The following is an 8,897-nucleotide window of genomic DNA, read 5'->3' as shown; positions in this document are numbered from 1 at the left end:
CAACAAAGTTTTTACTTTAGAAGAGTTTTAGGTTTACAGAAAAGTTGTGAAGATATGTAAAGAAGGATTCCATAGATCTGTAACTCAGTTTCCTTTATTAACATCTTATAGTATTGTGTGTAATGCACTTGTCCTACTACGTGAACCAACAGTGATACATTATTATTAACGGAAGTCCTTACATTATTCATATTTCTTTAATTCTTATCTCAGTTCCTTTATTCTAGTACAGGACACCTGCTATATTCAAATAAAAATGGTTTTATTTCTTCCATCCTAATATTTGCACCTTTCATTTGCTGTTCTTATTATATTGGCCAGGACCTCCAGTATGAGGTTGAATAGGAGTAGGGAGAAAGGATATCATCTCCTTGTTCCTACTTTTAGAAGGAAAGCATCCAGTTTCTCACAATTAATTATGATGCTGTTAGGTTCTTCTTTGCTTTGTTTTGCTGTGCAAGTTCCTTATCAAGTTGAGGAACATCTTTCGTCTTCCTAGTTTTCCAAGAGTTTTTATCAAAAACAGATGATGGATTTTTTTTCAAGTGCTTGTGAACTTATATAATCATGATTTTTTTTCTTTTTTGTCTTCTTTCAAACTATAAAAATATACTCTACTAAAGATCATGGGAATAATTAAAACCAGAGATAATCTCTAACAACTCACAATTAGTAAAAAACAAACAAGAAAACAAAATTTAGTACTGTTGAAGCAGACCAACAAAAACATTTATACACTATGGGTGGGAGTATAAATTGGCATGCACTTTGGAAAATAATTTGACATTACCCAATAAAGATGAAGGGTTAGTAATTTACTCCTCAAAGAAACCAGATGCATAATTTCCATAGCAGCTCTGTCTGTGAAAGCTGCAAACTTAATATCCATCAGAAGTAGAATGAAAACCAAGTACAGCCTTAAGAAAAATCATGATGAGTCTCATGAACATAATGCTGAATGAGAGAAATTCAAGACACAATCATCAACTTTATGTAAAACTCAAAAACATGTAGAGCTGAAGAGTACACTTATCATGATGAGTGCTGAGTAACGTATAGAAGTACTGAATCACCACATTGTATGCCCGAAAATAACGTTAACACTGTATGTTTACTATACTAGAATTGGAATTTAAAATAAAATTAAGGTTTTTTTAACTTTCTGATGTGGTAGATTACATGAATTGATTTTTTAAAAATTTAATTTAATTTGTGTGGGTGTGTTCCAAAATTCATTGTTTATGCACCATACCCAGTGCTCCATCCAATATGTGCCCTCCATAATACCCACCACTAGACTCACCCAGTCTTCCACTCCACCCCTCCAAAGCCATCAGTTTATTTCTCAGAGTCCACAGTCTCTCATGGTTTGTATCTCCCTCCGATTTCCCCCAACTCACTTCTCTCCATCTCTCAATATCCTCCGTGTTATTCCTTATGTCCCACAAGTAAGTGAAACCATATGATAATGGACTCTCTTTGCTTGACTTGTTTCGTTCAGCATAATCTCCTCCAGTCCTGTCCATGTTAGTATAAAAGTTGGTTATTCATCCTTTCTGATGGAGGCATAATACTCCATTGTATATATGGACCATATCTTCTTTATCCATTCATCTATCAAAGGACATCTTGGTTCTTTCCACAGTTTGGCAACTGTGGGCATTGCTGCTATGAACAATGGGGTACAGGTGGCTCTTCTTTTCACGACATCTGTATGTTTAAGCTAAATACCCAGCAGTGGAATTCCAGGGTCACAGGGTAGCTCTATTTTTTAATTTCTTAAAGAATCTCCACATTGTTTTCCAAAATGGCTGCATTAATGTGCTTTCCCACCAACAGTGTAAGAGGGTTCCCCTTTCTCCACATCCTCTCCAATACTTGTTGTTACTGTCTTGTTGATTTTGGCCATTCTGACTGGTGTAAGGTGGTATCTCAATGTGATTTTGATTTGAATCTCCCTGATGGTCAATGACGATGAACATTTTTTCATGTGTCTGTTAGCCATTTATATGTCTTCTCTGGAGAAGTGTCTGTTCATGTCTTCTGCCCATTTTTTGATATGATTATCTGTTTTGTGTGTATTGAGTTTGAGGAGTTCTTTATAGATCTTGGGTATCAGCACTTTGTCTGTAATATCATTTGTGAATCTCTTCTCCCATTCTGTGGGTTGCCTCTTTGTTTTGTTGACTATTTCCTTTGTTATGCAGATTTTTGAATGTGAAATCTGCCTTCCAAACCTGGACTTACCAACTTAGTTCTGGTATATAATTATTTCTCTATATTATTGGATTTGATATGGTAATATTTATTGACAATTTATACAACTATGTTTATTAGAGATATCGGTCTTTAGATTTTCTCTTTTGAATTTTTTTTAAATCTGATTTTGGATTAAGGTAATGCTGGACTCATAAGAACAAAGTAAGACATATTCTTGCTGTTTCTATATTCTGGAACAAAGTTTGGACAATTAGGATGATTTCTTAATTAAATATTTAGTGGAATTTGCCAGTGAAGCCATTTGTGCTTTGTACTTTCTTTATTGGAAGGTTATTAATTTTTTTATTCAATTATTATAACAGATGTAGGATATATCTGGTTGTCTATTTTCCCTTATTTGAATTTTGGTAGTTTGAGTCCTTCAAGAATTATTCCATTTCATCTAAATTACAAACATGTGTATATATATTTGTAGAAAACATTCCTTTATTATTGTCTTAATGTCTGTGAGGTCATTAATGATGACCTCTTTCCATTTGTAATAATCTGTGCTTTGTCTTGTTTTTTTCTTCTCTCTCTCTCTCTCTAACTTTCTTTCTCTTTTCCTTTTCCCAATTGGTTAACTTGAGTAAGGATACATCATTGTTATTGATCTTATCCAAGAACTACTTTGAGATGTTGATTTTCTCTATGGTTGTCTTGCTTTAAATTTAATTGATTTCTCCTCTAATTTTAGGATCTTGTTCTTCCTACTTACTTTCAGTTTAAATTGCCCATCTTTATCTACTTTCCTGTGATGAAAACTTAGGTTATTGATTTATGTATTTCATCTTTATTTTCTTAAGTACACATTTAAAGGAACAGACTTCTTTCTAAGTAATGATTTTACTTCATTCCACAGATTCTGATAAGTTATGTATTCATTTTCATTCAGTTCAAAATATACTGTTAAAATTTCTATTGAGACTTCTTTGATCCTTGGGTTATTTAGAAATGTATCATTGAATTTCCAGATCTTTATGTATATTCTGGCAGTCTTTCTCTTATTTTCTCATTTAATTTCTCTGTGGTCAGAGAACACACCTGTATGTTATCTATTTATATTTGCTTTCTAGGGCTGCTATAACAAAGTACCATACACAGAATGGCTTTAAACAACCAAAAATTTATTCATTCACATTCTGGGGAGCTAGAAGTTCAAAGTCAGCCACGTTCCCTCTGAAGACTCAAGAACCTTCCTTACATCTCCCAGCCTCCAGTACCCTGTGGTGTCCCTTGCACTTGTGGTAACATAGCTCCCATCTCTGCCTTCATCCTCATATGGCTGTTTAGTCTCATATGTCTCTATCTTGTTCCCTTCCTACAAAGACACCAATTACATTATATTAGGGTTCATCCTAGTGTCTTCATCTTGACTTGATTATATCTGCTATGGTCAAATTCAGAGGTTCCAGAGGTTAGAGCTTCATCATATCTTTTCAACCCTTAACATTATTCTTTTGAATGCATTGAAGTGTTTGAGTGACCCATTATATAGTCTATTTTGATGGATGTTCTATATGAATATAAGAAGCATGTGTATTTTGCTACAGTTGGAAGGAGTATTGTATAAATGACAATTAGATCAATTTAATTGATAGCTCTGTTCAGGTAATTTATATCTTTATCAATTTTCTGACTACATGATATATTAATTAATAACAGAGTGGATTTTGTGTCTCTGTAATAGTAGATTTGTCTATATTTCCTTTCAGGTCTATCAGTTTTTGCCTCCTGTGGTTTGGTGCTTTCTTGTTAGGTAGATACATGGAAGATTTCTGTGTTATCTTGGAGAACTGACTTCTTTATCATTACACAATGCCCCTCTTTATCCCTGACAATCTTTCCTGATCTCAAATCTGTATTGTCTGAAATTAAAAAGGCTATTCCAGATGTTATTATTATTCTTTACTATTACTACTTGTGGCATGATATGTCTTCTTCTATCTCCTTACTTTTAATCGAGGTCAGTCTTTATATTTAAAAGGTGTTTCTTATAGACAAAATAGAGTTGGAAACTATTTTCTAATCTACTCTGATGATTCCTGTCTTTTAATTGGTGTTTTTAGTTAAGTCACATTTAAATTGAGTATTGATACAGTTGGATGTTTATAATGTTTTATACTCATTGATTTTGTGTTTTTTATAATTTTGTTATTCCTTTTCTCCTGTCTTTATCTGGTTTTAGTTGAATATTTTGATTTCATTTTAGCTCCCCCTTAAAGTACAAGTTATATTTCTTTTTGTTCAATGTTAAAAATTTCTTTACTATTACGTAATTATTAAGCACTAGCTTCAAACTGTGGAAAATTTAAAATCACACTTTGACAACCCATTCTTCCCTCCCCAACCCAAATTCCTTTTTTTTTTTTTTTAAGATTTTTATTTATTTATTTATTATTATTTATTTATTTATTTTTATTTGACAGACAGAGATCACAAGTAGGCAGAGGGGCAGGCACAAAGAGAGGAAGGGAAGCAGGCTTCCCGCTGAGCAGAGAGCCCAATGTGGGTCTCGATCCCAGGACCCTGGGATCATGACCTGAGCTGAAGGCAGTGGTTTTAACCCACTGAGCCACCCAGGTGCTTCCCCAACCCAAATCTTGATCAAGAATTCTTTAAGTGGAGGCGCCTGGGTGGCTCAGTGGGTTTAGCCGCTGCCTGGCTCGGGTCATGATCTCAGGGTGCTGGGATCGAGTCCCGCATCGGGCTCTCTGCTCGGCGGGGAGCCTGCTTCCCTCTGTCTCTCTCTGCCTGCCTCTCCATCTACTTGTGATTTCTCTCTGTCAAATAAATAAATAAATAAAATCTTTAAAAAAAAAAGAATTCTTTAAGTGAAGACATGCTCTCTTCTGTACAAAACTTTATCAAATAAAGACAAATAATTGTATTCATCCTGCTGTAAAATATTGTCAATGGCTGTGGAAACAGTGTCTGCACAGGCTTCTTTTACTGTCCAGGTCCTAAGGCCCTCTTGTTCATGAACTGTCTCTTCGTAAAGAAAGCCCAGCATTTTTCTAGGTTTATCACTCTCAGGGTGAAAACTTTCTCAGAAAGTCAATCCAGTCTCTTGTCTCACCTGCTGTTAAGTAGGCCCTTATCACCTTATCTTGTTTGCAGGTTTAGTGGAAAACCAGCCTCTCCAGGAATGGGACAATTAGTGATTCCCCACATATACACATATTTCTCACTTTGCCTTCTGAAATTGTACTTTTGGAGTTTCTTTAGGCACTCAGAAATGTAGAGTTTTATATATCAAGGCTCTATCAGCTTCATTCTTAATCTCATAATTTTTGAAGAAGACAATGGCCTTGAAGTAATAGATGGCCTCACCTTCAATATCTGTATCTTTTGTTTCTCTAGGGTCAAGTCCTTTGAATGGACCTGTGTTAGGCAAAAGTGCCATGTTTCCAATGAGTCTGGTGTCAGGGATCATGAGAGAAGAGTGGTAAGCTGGCATTTTGGCACCAGCTGGGTTTCAACCTAGTTGAGTAGATTGGGATTAGAGCATGGTACTCCTGGTCCAGAGGGAGTAAATGTGGGGAGATAGGCAAAAGTTTAAATTACATTTCTTTAAAAATAATTTTAGTGGTAAGCCTACAATATACATTACATATTTTAACTAATTTGGCAACACTTTCCTATGTATTGCTTCAAATGTAGTACAGAAATCTTATGATACTATTCTAAAATTTTTCTTCCCATCTCCTTTGGCAAAGCTGTCATTCATTTCCCTCATCCATGTGCTATAATCACCCGATACCTTGTTTCTATTATTACATGAAACATTAAGTTATCTTTTTGTAAAATTAAGATAATTAATGAAGATGGCTATACCAAACAACAAATTTTCAACATATATGAAATAGCTTTCTGTTGGAAGAAGATGCCATCCAGTACTTTCATAGCTAGAGAGGAGAAATCAGTACTTGATTTCAAAACTTGAAACAAGAGGCTAATTCTCCTGTTAGGGGATATGTAGCTGGTGACTTCAGTTGAGTCCAGTGCTCACTGACCATTCTAGAAACTCTGGGACTCTTAAGAATTATATTACCTCTACTCTGCCCATGCTCTATAAATGGAACAGCAAAGCCTGTATGGAAGCACATTGCTGTCATGGTTTGTAGTAAACAAGGTTTATGAAATATTTTAAGCCCACTGCTGAGACCTACTGCTGAGAAAACAAGCAAAAAGCAAACAAACAAAAAACAGCAAAGAAAAAAAAATTTTTTTTTCAAAATATCACTGCTCATTGACAATGCACCTGGTCAGTCAAGAGCTCTGATGAATATGTCCAATGAAATTAATGTTGTTTACATGCCTACAAATACAACATCCATTCTGCAGCCCATGGATTAAAGAGCATTTTCAACATTGACATATTATTATTTAAGAAATACATTTAGAAAGGTTATACCTTCTGTAGATACTGATTCTTTTAAAGGATCTGAGCAAAGTAAAGTGTAAATCCAAGAAGAGTTCACCATTCTATATGTCAATAAAACTACTTGTGATTCATGAAGAGTGGTCAGAAGTGCCACATGAACAGGAGATTGGAAGAAGTTGATTGCAACCATCAAGGATAATTATGAGGGGTTGGTTCAAGGCTCAGTGGAGGAAGTAATTGCAGATGGGGTAGAAATGGCAAGAGAACTAGAATTTAAAGTAGTGCCTGAATATGTGATACACTTGTGATAAAAGTTCAACAGATGAAGATTCACTTCTTATAAATAAGCAAGAATGTGGTTTCTGGAGGTGAAATTTATTCCAGATAAAGACGTTGCGAAGATTGTTGAAATGACAACAAAGAATTTAGAATACTATATACACTCGGTTGGTAAGAGATCAATAGAATTTGAGTACTGACTCCAATTGTGAAGAAGTTCTACTGTGTAGAATGCTATCAAACAGCACTGAATGCTACAGAGAAATCATTCAGAAAGGATGAGTCAATCAATGCAACATTCTTCAGTGTTACATTAAAAATTGCCATAACCACCCCAGCCTTCAGTAACCACATCCCGATCAGTAAACAGCCATCAACACCAAGGTGAGATCTTGTACTGGCAAAGGAAAACCAAAAAATTCATTTCACTGGCTTATTTGTATTATTGTGGTGGTCTGGAACCAAACCCACAATATCTCCAAGATACAATTACATTTTTAATACCTAAGTCTTGCCCACACCTGCAATATCTGTAACATATTACACTCAGTTTCCATTGAATGCCTCCCTTTCCTTTGATTTTAAGTACAAGTCTCATGTTTTGTTGTGTGTGGTTATAAAGTGCTGGATATTTTGGAAGATAGTTACAAGGAGCCCAAAATACATCATCTTCCTTTAAGGAGTATTGTGTTTTATTCTGGCAGGCATCTAAATTACTGCCTACAAGTTTTCTTGATCTTGTCAAATTTGCTTCACAGTGTGTTATGTAAAATTTATTCTTATAATGTTCTTATTCTAGGATGTAACCTATACTCCAAGGTTATGTCATCTCTGGATAATCGATTACAAACCCAGGGATCACAATGGGATCTTTATACTCCTTTTAAGGTAGATTACCAAAGTTCCAAAGACTTGGTAATCTATATTTCTCTTGAGGACACCAGCTCTTTACTTAGCCTTTCAGAGTCTTCCTCTGGTATATGCAACTACACACTTAGATAAGTTTTGTAGGTGACCTACACTCAGATCTCTGGTACTTTTACCCTATAGCTCATTCTTCCCTTGTATATTACCTCACAAACACTATCCACCATCGCAGCCCAAACTTCCATATGCCCCACTTTGGTTCAGCAAGAACACTCTTTCCTTTTAGACTCTACTCCCTTATGTTATTACTTAGAAAGTACCACTAGGCGAAAGTCCAATGTAAGTATGAATTTCATTTTGCTCAAGCATCGCATTTCATTGTTAACTGTGGTTCCACCCTGAAAACAATTGCCTTACAGTTTTATAGGTGTTTACAGTAGAAGGATATATATATAATTCTCATCACCATCATAACAGGAAGCAAAAATTCTATGCCATCTACTTGCCTGGTATCTTCTGCCATAAAAATATTTATTCTTATGTAGCCAATTTTAATTCCTTTTATTTAAGGCTTTAGAGTTGGCATTATTTACAAGGAAGATCTTTCTGCCCCAAAGTGAGGCTACATTAAGGACTTGTTCTAGTTTTTAGTTTATATAGAGTTTTCCTTTTTGTTTCTTTTTTGTTTCATTAAAGTTAAATGTAATACTAACTATAATGTATGTAATTTTTTCCTATTATTACAGGATGTTTTCCTATTATTACAGGATGTACATAATGTTCCTATTATGACAGGAAATTTCTGAAAGCCAAAATTCCCCAATGGCACTTTCCAAAATCCCAAATGTCCACTGTAATAACACATACCCCCAAGAGTCTTTCTGGTATTGCTTCACTCCTTGTAATGAAACTTACAATACAATACAATTCCCCAAAACTCTATACTCCTTTCTCATCTCCTTATACTTCTTTACCTTTATTCAGCCTAGAATATCACTCTCAAACCCTCCCATAACATTTCCATACACTTATTGAGTTTCTTTCAAATACGCACTTCAGAATTGGGTTTCTCTCCAGTCTTCACTTCCCCAAAATTCCTACTTGG

At 35.0% G+C, this 8,897-nt stretch overlaps 1 pseudogene; it reads right to left on the bottom strand.

Moving 5' to 3' along the window:
- Positions 1–5,208: 5,208 nt before the first annotated feature.
- On the bottom strand, positions 5,209–5,719 carry LOC131822145 (actin-related protein 2/3 complex subunit 3-like; annotated as a pseudogene).
- Between the last annotated feature and the right edge of the window lie 3,178 nt (positions 5,720–8,897).

The sequence above is a fragment of the Mustela lutreola genome, chromosome 1 (assembly GCF_030435805.1).
Source record: "Mustela lutreola isolate mMusLut2 chromosome 1, mMusLut2.pri, whole genome shotgun sequence".
NCBI classification, from domain to species: domain Eukaryota; kingdom Metazoa; phylum Chordata; class Mammalia; order Carnivora; family Mustelidae; genus Mustela; species Mustela lutreola.
The sequence above is the reverse complement of the archived record's forward strand: the minus strand, read 5'-3'. Positions and strand labels throughout refer to the sequence as shown.